The sequence below is a fragment of the Zalophus californianus genome, chromosome 6, assembly GCF_009762305.2.
Source record: "Zalophus californianus isolate mZalCal1 chromosome 6, mZalCal1.pri.v2, whole genome shotgun sequence".
Lineage (NCBI taxonomy): Eukaryota > Metazoa > Chordata > Mammalia > Carnivora > Otariidae > Zalophus > Zalophus californianus.
Window position 1 is genome coordinate 98,907,304 of NC_045600.1, and position 13,710 is coordinate 98,921,013.

Consider the following 13,710-nt stretch of genomic DNA (forward strand, 5'->3'; position numbering starts at 1 on the left):
AAAGATACAGAGTGGCTGAATGGATTGAAAAACAAAAACAAAGGAGGCAACTGGGTGGTTCAGTCGGTTAAGCATCTGCCTTCACCTCAGGTCATGATCCCAGGGTCCTGGGATTGAGCTCCTTATCAGGTTTCCTGCTCAGCGGGGAGTCTGCTTCTTCCTCCCCCTCTGCCCCTCCCTCCTGCTTGTTCTCTCTCTCTCTCAAATAAGTAAAATCTTAAAACAAAAACAAAAACAAACCCATCTGTATGCTGGCTACAAGTGACTCACTTTAGATGTAAGAACACACACAGATGGAAAGTGAAGGATTGGAAAAAGATATTGCAACCAAGAGAAAGCTAGAGTAGCCATACTTATGTCAGACAAAACAGACATTAAAACAAAGACTTTAATAATAGACAAGGATGGGTGTTACATAATAATAAAAAGGTCAACCCAACAAAATGATGTAATAATTGTAAATATTTATGCACCCAATATAAGAGCACCTAAATATATAAAGCAAATATTAACAGACTTTAAGGGAGAAATAGACCCCAGTACAATGACAGGGAATTTTAATACCCCCACTTACACCAAGGGCTAGATCATCCAGACAGAAAATCAATAATGAAACTTTGGCCTTAAATACCGTAATACCAGATGGACTTAACAGATAGACACAAAACATTCCAACCCAAAGCAATAGAATATACATTCTTCTTAAGGACATATGGAAGATTTTCCTGGATAGATCATATAGTAGGCCACAAAACAAACCTTAATAAATTTAAGAGGATTGAAATCATGTCAAGCATCTTTTTGATCACAATGGTATGAAACTGGAAATCAATTACATGAAGAAAACCAGAAAATTCACAATTATGTGGAGATTAAACAATATGCTACTTAACAACCAATGGGTCGAAGAAGAAATCAAGACAGAAATAAAAAAATACCTTGAAGCAAATGAAAATGGAAATATACCAAAAGTTGTGGGATGCAGCAAAAGCAGCTCTAAAGGGGAAGTTCATAGCCTAAAATGTATACACAAATGAAAAGAAACTGCAAGAGCCAAAACAAATGGAAAAAGGAACAAAGTGGGAGGGCTTATACTATCTAATTTCAACACTTTCTATAAAGCTATGGACAGTGTGCTGTTAACATAGGAGGGACAAATAGATTAATGAAACAGATTTAGAGAATACAGACTTTGATTCACATTTATGCAGAAAATTGATTTTCAGTAAAGGAGCCTATGCCATCCTATAGAGAAAGGACACAGGTTTAAAAAAAAAAATAGTAATGAATAACTAGAAAAAAGGAAACCTTGACTCCTACTTCATAGTAACATTGTACACAAAAACTAATTCAAGATGGATCATAGGCTTAAACATAAAAGCTAAAACTATAAAGCTTCTACAGTAAAACATGGGAGGATGTATTTACAACTTTAGGATGAGAAAAGATCTTGTAAAAGAATATAAAACAATATAAAATAGATTAATTGTACTTCTGCAAAATTTAAAACCTCTACCCATTAAAAGACACTATTAAGAAAATGAATGTGTGGGATGCTGGGTGGCTTAGTCAGTTAAACATCTGCCTTTGGCTCAGGTCATGATTCCAGGGTCTTGAGATTGAGCCCCGTGTTAGGCTCCCTGCTGAGCAGGGAGCTTGCTTCTCTCTCTCCCTCTGCCGCTCCCCCTGCTGTGGTCTCTCTTGTGCTCTCTCTCTCTCAAATAAATAAATAAAATATTTTTTAAAAAAGAAAGAAAATGAATGTCCACACCACAGACTGGGAAAAAAATATTTGTAATTCTTATTAGCTAACAAAGGACTTGTACCCAGAATATCTAAAGTACTCCTTCAACTCAATAAAAGAAGACAAACATCAATTTTTAAAATGAGCTAATGACTTAAGTAGACACTTTATTAAGGAATATATATGAATGGACAATAAGAATATCAGTGAAGTTCAAATTAAAATCACAATAATACATCATGTTACCGGTACTAGAATGGCTAATTCCAAAATAGACTGGACAACATCAAATAACAGTAGCTGAACTCATATATTATCAGTGGAAGTGTAAAACGGTACTACTTTGTAAAAGTGTTTTTTATAAACTTAAACATACATATATCCCATAACCATGCATTTCACTCTCAAGTATTTACCCAAGTAAAACAGAAAATATGTCCACCAAAAAACCTTATACAAGAATGTTCAGGGGCGCCTGGGGGGCTCACTCAGTTAAGCATCTGCCTTTGGCTCAGGTCATGATCTCAAGGTCCTGGGATCAAGCCCTGCGTCGGGCTCCCTGCTCGGTGCGGAGTCTGCTTATCTCTCCCTCTGCCCCTTCCCCCACTCATGCTCTCTCTCTTTCTCTTGCTAACTCTCTCTCTCAAAAAAAAAAAAAAAAAGATGTTCATAACATCTTTATTCATTATAGCCCTAATCTGGAAAAAATCCAGATCAACAGGAAAATGGTTATATAATTTGTGGTATATTCTTACAATAAAACATTAGTCAACAATAAAAAATAACACGTTATTATACATGCCACAACTTGGATAAATCTTTAAAACATTAAGAGTAAAAAAAATCAGACATAAAAAGTACATAATATATGATTCTATTTTTATAGAGCTCAAGGACAGGAAAAAGAAATCAGAGATGCTGCAGAGATGGACAGCAGTATTGGATATAAAAGGGCTGGAGGAAATTTCCTGTAAATATGGAAGTTTTATAGTTTTTGACTGGGTTAGAAATTATATAGATGTATACATATGTCAAAACTGATCAAACCTTACACTTAAAAATCTGTGCACTTCACTGTGTGTAAATAGTAATAATACAAGAACTCTTTAAAAATATTAACAACTAATTTCTCATTAGAAACTATAGAGGACATAAGTCAGGGGGATATAGTAAATTCAAAGTAATAAAAATAAAAGATGGTCAACCAAGAATTCTATGTCCAGCAAAACCATCCTTTAAAATGAAGGAAAATTTAAGACTTACCCAGATAAACAAAAACAGAGAGTTTGCCACTAGCAGATCTGTACTACTTGAAATACTAAAGGAAATCTGTCAGGGTGAAATTAAAGGACATTAGACAGTAACCAAGTGCACATGAAGAAACAGACTGGTAAAGGTAACTATATAAGTAAATATAAAAGACAGTATACATGTGTTTTTGTTTGTAAATTTTTTTCCCATGATCTATTTTACTTTATTTTTTAAAAAGATTTATCTATTTCTTTTAGAGAGAGAGAGAGAGCACAACAACAGGAGGAGAAACAGAGGGAGAGGGTGAAACTCTCAAGCAAACTCCTTTCTGAGCATGGGAACCTGATATGGGGCTCGATCTCATGACCCTGAGGTCATGACCTGAGCTGAAATCAAGAATTGGCCACTTAACCAACTAAGTCACCCAGGTGCCCCTCCCATGGTCTATTTTAAAACATAACTGTGTAACGTAATAATTACAAGCCTCCATTGATGCCTTTATAATGTATAAGTATGTAATTTGTATGACAATAATAGCACAAAATGGGGAGAGAATGAAGCTATACAGGAGCTAAGTTTTTTACAATATTGAAATCAAGGGGGTAATTATCAGAACTAGATTGTTACAAATTAATAAATTTATTGTTAATTTCCAGGGTAACCATTAAGAAAATAACTCAAAAAATATTAAAGAAACAAGAGAATTAAAATGGTGAATTAAAAAATATGTTTAACACAACAGAAGGCAGTAATGGAGGAATAAAAGAACAGAAAAGACATAAGACATCTAGAAAACAAATAACAAAATAGCTGTTGTAAGTTCTACCTTATGAGTAACTACATTAAATGTAAATAGATTAAACACGCAAGTGAGAAGATGGAGAGTGGCAGGATGAATTCAAAAATATCCAATTATATACTGTCTACAAAAGACACACTTCAGATTGAACGCCAAAGATAAGTTGAAAATGAGACAATGGAAAAAAGATACACACCATGCAAACAGTAATCAAAGGAGAAGTGTCTATACTAATAACAGAAAAATAGGTTTTCATGAAAAAGTGTTACTAGAGACAAAGAGAACATTTAAAAATGATAAAAGAGTCCATCTATCAAGAAGACATAAAAAGTATAAACATAGAGCTCCAAAATACATTAGGCAAAGACTTATAGAATTAAAGAGAAAAATAAACATTTCAACCATTATAGTTAAATATAAAATATCTCACTTTCAATAATGGAAAGAACGATTAGACAGAAGATCAACAAGGAAATAAAAATCTTGAACAACACCATAAACCAAATAGACCTAACAGATATCTTTGGAACACTAACCCCATAAAACAGCAGAATATATATTCTTTCCAAGTACACATGAAACAGTCTCCAGGACAGACCATAGGTAGGGATTGAAACCATATAAAATATATTCTTTGACCACAATGAATTGAAATTAGAAATCAGTAACTAGGAAATTTGGGAAATCCACTAGTACGTGTAAATTAAACAACACACTATTACATAATCAATGAGTCAAAGAAGAAATCACAAAGGGAATCAGAAGATATCTTGAGATGAACGAAAATGAAAACACGACATATGGAAGTTTATGGGATGCAGTGAAAGCAATGCTCAGAGGAAGATTTATAGCTATAAATGTGTACATTAAAAGAGAAAGATCTCCAATCAACAACCTAATCTTCTACCTTGTGACACCGAAAAAGACGGTCAGGCTAACCTCAGAGCAATGTTGACTACACTGTAATAAAACAACAACAACAACAACAAAAACAAGAGCAAGTAAAAAGAATAAAATAATAAGGACTAGAGTAAAAATTAATGAAATGAGAAATAGAAAAACAATAGAGAAAATTAACAAAATAAGTCAGTCAGAGAAAGACAAATGTCATATGATTTCACTCAGATATGGAATTTAAGAAACAAAACAGACTAACATGATCCACAGGAAGAGGAAAGGGAGAGTGACTGCTAATAGTTATCAGATTTCTTTTGGAGGTGCTGAAAATGTTCTGGAATTAGTTGCACAACTCTGTGAATAATCTAAAACCACCGAATTATACACCTTAAAAGAGAGAATTTTACAGTATGCAAGTCATTTCTCCAATAAAAAGAGTGTTATGACCATTTAGATTAGGTTTTTTTTCCAAAGTCAGCCCTACACCCAACATGAAGCTTGAACTCATGATCCCGAGATCAAGAGTCACATGTTCTACCGACTGAGCCAGCCAGGCACCCCTGTCACCCTGTCATGACCATTTAAAGAACAACCTAGAAGCATTTAGTTATAGCAGATATTTGTATGCCTATGACTCCACAAGCTCACTCCTGTCCATATACCTCTGGTAATCAGATCCATAGGGACATGTGCACGGGGATGTTTACTGTGTTGTTTTTGACAGCAGGATGTTAGAAATAATCTAAAAGTCCATGATTCGGGAAATGAATAAATGAAATGTGGTGGATGCATGCTATCAACCACCATGCAGCAGTTAGCTGCAATGAGCCAGATGGACATCTTGCACTCTAAATAGATCGTAGAAATAGTATTGAGCTAAAAAATAAAAAGAAACAGAACAAGACCCATAGCAAGTACCTTTTATGTAAATTAAAAATACATAAACACAATATATTCTTCAATGATGCATACAAATACAAGAATATAGCATCTTAGGATGGCTACCAGTGGCAGGAGAGAGGACTGGGAATAAAGATTCAGGATGAAGGGGGGAAGCAATAAAATAAAATAGAAGCAATGCCAAGGACATGCAAATGTGGATAATGTGCCATGACTGAGAAGTAGAAATAATTCACCTCTCTGGCCTTGAGGTCTGAGGAGAGAAACAGAAGGAGGGGGACAAGAAGGAAGGAAGGTTGGAGGGAGGAGAGGGGGGCAGAGAGAAGCTGACTCAAATATGCTCCACAATATTGAGTGTGATCTCTAGGCGGTGGGCGTGTGGTGGGGTTTATTTCTCCAGCTCCTCAAAAAATGGGAGGGGGTATATTTTTTTGTTTTAGAAGGTTAAGAAATGGTAAAAGTCTTAGATGGCTTTTGAGTGACATTTAAGGGCACCTTGGATTATAACCAGTACCATTCCCTTAGGTTGTTAAAGTGTATTTAAAATGACTGCCCTGTGACGTGTAACCCATCACTGCCTCTCTCCACTGTTATCAGATCTAGTCTAACATAAAATTGACATTTCGAGGACTCAGAGAGTCACCAGTGACCTGGATCCCCCTCAGCTGTAGTCAAATATTGTCATCCTGCTGAAAGAAAGACATCTGGTAAGTTTCTAGCTAGTCTTACAATAAGGCCATGTTTCCAAAGTCGGAAATCGGTTAAGAGAGGCTCTCCAGGATTTAATTCAAAACCAGTTGGAAGGAGATACGTTCGTTAGATTACTCCTTTCTGCCCGTGGACGCCGCCGAGCAAGCATCGCTAGAGTCTCCCCTCCCACCGCCGTCAGGTCTAAGTCAGAGTCTCCCAAAGAGCCTGAACAGCTGCGGAAGCTCTTCATCGGAGGTTTGAGCTTTGAAACAACCGATGAGGGTCTGAGGAGCCATTTTGAGCAATGGGGAATGCTTACGGACTGTGTGGTAATGAGAGATCCAAACACCAAGTGCTCCAGAGACTTTGGGTTTGTCACGTATGCTACTGTGGAGGAGTTGGATGCAGCCATGAACGCAAGGCCACACAAGGTGGATGGAAGAGTTGTGGAACCAAGGAGGGCTGTCTCGAGAGAAGATTCTCAAAGACCTGGTGCCCACTTAACTGTGAAAAAGATTTTTGTTGGTGGCATTAAAGAAGACACTGAAGAACATCATTTAAGAGATTACTTTGAACAGTATGGGAAAATTGAAGTGATCGCGATCATGACTGACCGAGGCATGGCAGAAAGAGAGGTTTTGCTTTTGTAACATCTGATGACCATGACTCTGTAGACAAGATTGTCATTCAAAAATACCATACTGTGAATGGCCACAACTGTGAGGTAAGGAAAGCCCTATCTAAGCAAGAGATGGCTAGTGCTTTAGCCAAAGAGGTCGAAGTAGTTCTGGAAACTTTGGTGGTTTTGGTGGGAATGACAACTTTCGTCGTGGAGGGAACTTCAGTGGGCAAGGTGGCTTTGGTGGCGGTCGAGGTGGTGGTGGATAAGGTGGCCGTGGGGATGGCTATAATGGATTTGGTAATGAGGGAAGCAGCTTTGGAGGTGGCGGAAGCTATAATGATTTTGGCCATTACAACAATCAATCCTCAAATTTTGGACCCATGAAAAGAGGACATTTTGGAGGCAGAAGCTCTGGCCCCTATGGTGGTGCAGGCCAATACTTTGCCAAACCACAAAGCGAGGGTGGCTGTGGTGGTTCCCGCAGCAGCAGTAGCTATGGCAGTGGCAGAAGGTTTTAATTACTGTCAGGAAACAAAGCTCAGCAGGAGAGGAGAGCCAGAGAAGTGACAGGGAAGCTACAGCTTACAAAAGATTTGTGAACTCAGCCAAGCACAGTGGTGGCAGGGCCTAGCTGCTATAGAGAAGACATGTTTTAGACAGTACTCATGTGTATGGGCAAAAAACTCGAGGACTGTATTTGTGACTAATTGTATAACAGGTTATTTTAGTTCTGTTCTGTGGAAAGTGTAAAGCATTCCAACGAAGGGTTTTAATGTAGATTCTTTTTTTTTTTTTGCACCCATGCTGTTGATTGCTAAATGTAATAGTCTGATCATGATGCTGAATAAATGTGTCTTTAAAAAAAAAACAAACCAGTTGGAAGAGCTGGATGGGATTAGCAAGTGTCAGGAATCTTGGAAATTCTCTCGGAGGACATCTTGTACATTGCTTGGCTCTCTGCTGGGGCATCACAGTAACCACCAACATCGCTGGGGTCCTCCTGTTACTACTTACAGATTCTACTCGGACCTCAGGTCCGATACCACCAGTTTTAGTGCTGGAGGGTATGTAAGGATCCCTGGATTTGGTACTTTCTAAGATCTCACTTTGTCAGCTTTGTGCCCGGTTCTATGAATTGGTACCCAGCTCCTTGCTACTATAATTCTATTTCATTTCCCTTTCTGATGCCCCAGTTCCCCCTTGCTTCTCCCAGCCCTGCTCCCTAACGCTAGACCTCATGACTTCTTAGTGTTGACTGGCTTTCTACCCCATCCTGGCAGAGCTAAATAACTTCTAATTCTGGCCTCACCTACTACTGGGTTGACAGACCTATAACAGGATGGCAGACCTATGCAAATTATGGCAGGAGCAAGAGTGACCCCAATGGGTCTCTAATGGAGGTTGGAGCCCCAGATGAGTTGAGCCTCATGAAACATGCTAGGAACACAAAAGGTATGAGTTGGGCACAGGGGTGGGGGACAGACTTTAATCAATGTTTTGAGCAGGAATTAAAAAAAAGGATAGGCCCACAGCTTCGGACAGATGGTTAATGTTAACAGATGGCAGATAGAAAGAAGCACTATTTTTATTTTTGCTATATTCTTCAACACAGGCCATAAAACTAGGGATAGGCATATATTATTCAAATTTTCAGAGAAGTGCAAAGAAAAGAGGTCAATTTTAGAAACTACAGATTGAGTAACAACTTATTGTTACAATAATAAAATAGGAACAATAATGAAACCCAACATGTATTGAAGTATTACACGATCAGCATGGTGCTAAACGTTTTCCATACAGTATCTCATTTTAATCATCACATCAAACCCCTAAAGAAAGTATTGTTATCCTCATTTTATGGCTGAAACTGAGGCTCAGAGAAGCTGAACAACTTGGCTTAGTTCACAATTAAAAATAGCCAGGCTTTCAACCCAGGTGTGTTTAACGCCAAACCTGTGCTGTTCAAATTCTAAAACAAATTGTTTCTGACTGTGTAGAAAATAGTGTGGTCTCTGTTAAGAACCTACGTGAGTTGATTAAGAGCAAACCATTGTCAGACTAAATTGGAACCACTTTATTGGAAAGTTATACCCACAAAGTTCAGGGAAGGCAAATGCTCTGCGATGTCGTTGAGAAGAACAAAAGAAGAAAAGCAGCTTAGTGAACGACAGACTACACACACTTGTAGCTGGAATGATCACTTCCTAAAAGTGTCTCCCAATCAGTAGAACAAACATACTCATCAGGAAGTCTTCAGTGCCCGGCTGAAGGATCCTGGATTTGCCTGGTCCCATTCAATAATTTTATCATGATGATTTGAATAAGATATGTATAGTCTGTTTCTCAGAGTGCAGAGGGCACAAGAGATCGTTATTATCTTAGATAAGAGTGCAAAATTTTTTTTCCAAAAATCTCATCGAGCTGGAATGATGAGTCACAACAAACAAGAGGAAAATTATAAAGGAAAAAGATATAAAATCTTTTATTTGGGTCCCTAACACCTTTTAGGAAGACATTGGAGAGAAGTAGCCAAACAGCCATCCTAGAGATGTATAGTTAGCTACACATTCAATCTGATGATACGATTGTTAAATGTAAAGTAAGTCCAGAACAGTATTAATAGGGTCAGGATAAACAGACACTATGCCTTCCATCCTTGGCATTGGACAACCAGTTTGGGTTCTGGAAATATTTTTTGAGTGGTTTGTTTCAGTTATCGGTATAAAACAAACCGCTCAAACTTAGTAGCTTAATAAATTTTATCCTTATCTCTCATGATTCTGTGTGTTGACTGGTCTCAGTTGTGTGGCTCTTCTCTTGATTTTGCTCGGAAACTCTCTTACAGTTGTGGTCAGTTGGCAGCTGGGGCTGAAGTACTCTAGAGGCCCTTGGGCGGGAACACTCAAGATGGTCTCGTCACTCCTAGAGCTGACGCCTCTGTTCTCCAGATGGCATCTCATCTTCCCAGGTCTTTCCTCCCCAGCAGGGCAGCCAGACTTCTTACATGTTGGCTAGCTTCCAAGGACACAAAGACACTAGGTGTCAGGCTTTCTTAAGGCTTAGGACCAAACCTGGCCCAGTCACTTCTGCCCATCCAATGTCGGTCAGAGGACAGCCAAAACTCAGGATGGGAGGGACGACACAAGGACACAAATACCAGGAGACGTTATTCACTGGAGGCCATCTTTGGAGTCCACTGGAGCAGGACAATGAGGTTTATAATGAATTTTAAAATTTATATATAACATGAAAGATAAATACATTTAGGGATTTTAGCACAGTCATTATGTTTTTTTTTTTAAAGATTTTATTTTTTGACAGAGAGAGAGACGGCGAGAGAGGGAACACAAGCAGGGGGAGTGGGAGAGGGAGAAGCAGGCTTCCCGCCGAGCAGGGAGCCCGATGCGGGGCTCGATCCCAGGACCCTGGGATCATGACCTGAGCCGAAGGCAGACGCTTAAAGACTGAGCCACCCAAGTGCCCCCAGACATAATGTTTTATAAGTTCACAAGGGTTGTTTCCAAATTTTGGGAGGACTGTGTACAGAAGATGGCTTGTATAGCTCCAAGGAACAAGATTAGGACCGGAGGTAGGTTTCAGCTCAATTGCTAAGTATCCAATTGTAAGGGGTGTGGAGAGAAGCCTCTGTCAAAGCACGAAGTCATACTAGATAGCCTCCAAGGCCCCCTTCAACCTCAAAATCTAAGTTTCTAATTACATGCTTCCTCCTGCTAATTATTTCTTAGTATATTAGTTCTATCTCCTCAGCCAGATTTTAGATTGAAGAAGCTGGACAAAAAGAGAAATAGAAGATTTCTGGACTAGCTTCTAGTGTTAGCTCTACCAGCAGTTAGCTGCTGTATAACTTTGGGAAAATCATTTAATGCCCCTGGGCCTCAATTTCTTCAACTGGAAAAGGAGGGCTTTGGATTGTAACTTCCCTCCCAGTGCAAAGTGAGGATAATAAAGAGCAACTTCGATTGGGTTACTTTAAGAATAAAGTGGAGGGGCACCTGGGTGGCTCAGTCAGTTAAGCAGCTGCCTTCAGCTCAGGTCATGATCCCAGGGTCCTGGGATCGAGGCCTGCATCGGGCTCCCTGCTCAACAGGAGCCTGCATCTCCCTCTGCCTGCTCTGCCTGCCGCTCCCCCTGCCTGTGCTCTCCCTCTCTCTATCTCTGTCAAATAAATAAATAAAATATTAAAAAAAAGAATAAAGTAGAAATGAAGCTAGATAAAGTACTTTAGAGAGTGAGTGGCCTATTGTCTGTGCTTAATAAATATTAGCTCTTGTTATTTCCATGGTGATGATGATGATGGTGGTGATGATTCTATGATTTCCACGTATACAATAAAATCTTGAATTACTTTAGACCTTCACTTCTTTTGCTCTGCTGAATGGCTATCAGGAAGTAACTTATAATTATTACTGATCTAAGTTTTCTCAGCGGGTAACCAGGTGCCCACCATGACCTTGGAAAGGGCAAACCTTTGATTAGTAATTGAAATGAACCTGAAATGGTTTGGGCAAAAAATGTGTTCTCTTGCTCCATGTCAGCAGAGGGAGCCAAAGAAAAGGAACAAATCCTTTCCCAGATTAGGTGCCAAACAGTGAGACAGATCAGGGGCTTTTAAGAGAAGTATCTTTAATCACATTCTCCACCCTCATTTTATAGATTGTGAAACAGGCCAATGGAGGAAAGGGGACTTCCTAAGGTTACCAACTAATAAGTGGTAAGATTCTCAGAAAAGCAAGCCTGTGTTCTCTCAGTCCTGGTTCCTGGGTCTTTGACTCATGGTCCTTCTTAGGCTACCATATTGCTTTCTTGCTCTTCAAGGAAATCAGCTGCAGATAACTGCAACTTCAGGGTTCTCTTTTGCCTAACTTATCTGATAATGTAGTCTTTGGGTTCAAATCCTGACTCTGCTCCTTACTAACCGTGTGACCATGGGCAAGTTACACAGCCTCTCCAGGATTCAGAATCAGATTTTTTTAAGTGGTTATAATAATTACACTTGTTTCAAAGGGTTTTGGGGAGGAGCAAATGAAATAATGTAATATAAAATGCCTCATAAGGCATTTCACGCCTTGAATGCATGAGGTGCCTTAATAGATAGAGGTACCCATTTTTGTCAAAATAATTTTATCTAAGTGAATTGAAAATGGATAATGTAGGTCCCAAACTCAGATGCTTCCAGGAGCTAGCCATTTAAATAAAGCTGTCTGGATATATAACAACAGGGACTTCTAGGGACTGTGGCAAACCACAGAGTTCATGGCCACGGGAGACAACATTTACCGGGAGCAAAATTCAAGCCCACTGTTGTCAGATCTTCCGACACGCTGAGAGAAATTGGAAATCTGGATTTTTATGTGCAAATTTCTGATTTTCAAAAATATTGTACAGGCCAAATAAAATCCAGGCCAGCAGCTTGTTATTTTAAAGTTAATTTTAGAGCGCCATATGCAGCAGACTCACAACACACTAGAATTGAGGAACTCAGCCCAATAAATGCAGGAGAAGATATTATGTCTCTCATTTGGAGTGCCAATAATATGAACCCACAGGAATGTTTTTCCAAGGACCTTACTCAGCAAACACACTGAACCCCCGAGGATTATTTTGCAATCTCTAGAATATCCTCCAGCTTTTCTTGGTAACTTCAGATTTTCTGCCCACTCCATGGCTGATGCCATTTGAGTTGCCAGAGTCTTCCAGCCTGACTATGAATTATACATTCCACACTGATATAGTTTTTTCTTTACAAGGTAGAAAATAACATTTCACAATTTTATACATAACATTCATTTTTATTTAACAGCTACCTTCATTAGATATTCATTGAAAAGAGGCTCATTGTAAGCAACAACTAGGTGGGGGGAAAGGGGTTGAGTATCTAGAATTTTGTATACCAAACTTCCAATACACATGAAGAATAGCAATCATTTTGTTCCAGTAAACAACAACAAAATAAACTGTAGGCACATCAGAATAGGAAGGAGAAGATGTAATGGTAAATAAAAATGGAAAAAAAGGGGAGGCATCAACTAGCCTAGTAGTTGGAGCCAAACTGATTAAAGATCCTTGAGTTGTTTTCACTCTTCCACCTTAGCAGGCTTCAGCCCCATGCCTGATTTCCAGAGTATCTCCACCACTATCTCCCTTCCTCTGGGAGAAGAAAGGCTGATTGGGAAAAGTTTCTTTTTCATGGTTTCACCCACTTGCAAAATGTACTCAGCCTGGTAGTTTTATTTATAGGTTGGTACATTTCGGTGCATTTCAAGCTACCTTTCTGGAGACTGTGGGAAGATAGTGCCCTGAGTATAACCTTTTGTTTAAAACGGAGGTTTCCAATTAGCATGCCAAATGTGATCATGTTGACTTGGTTATATTAGAATTTGTTTCAATACTGCAAAGAAGCTGTTTAAAAACCAACCCGGGAATATTACGAACCAGTGCTGGGCCAGGACAGTGGGAGTGGCACCAAGTTAATGAAACAAGGAGACGGTGAGGACCTGGGGGCTGGGCTGGGGGCTGAGTGAGACCACCCAGGAGAGGGCCGGGGCGTCGTCCTGTGGTCCAGGGGAGAGGCACAGGTCTAGGGAGCAGGGGAAACCAAGGCCCTAGGGAGACAGACAACATGCCCTGCTCTCCCCCACTCATTTTAATATGGAAAAGCCAGTGTGATGCTAGAAGAGATTAAAAAGAATTTTACATGAAAACGTGAGTCTAATTTTCACGAGACAGCGAAGAGCAGTGGAAATAACACTGGAGGCTGAGCCCTCCTGCTTGCTGACTCTGGGGCCT

At 39.3% G+C, this 13,710-nt stretch overlaps 1 pseudogene; it reads left to right on the forward strand.

Moving 5' to 3' along the window:
- Positions 1-6,502: 6,502 nt before the first annotated feature.
- On the forward strand, positions 6,503-7,322 carry LOC113910290 (annotated as a pseudogene).
- Positions 7,323-13,710: the final 6,388 nt, after the last annotated feature.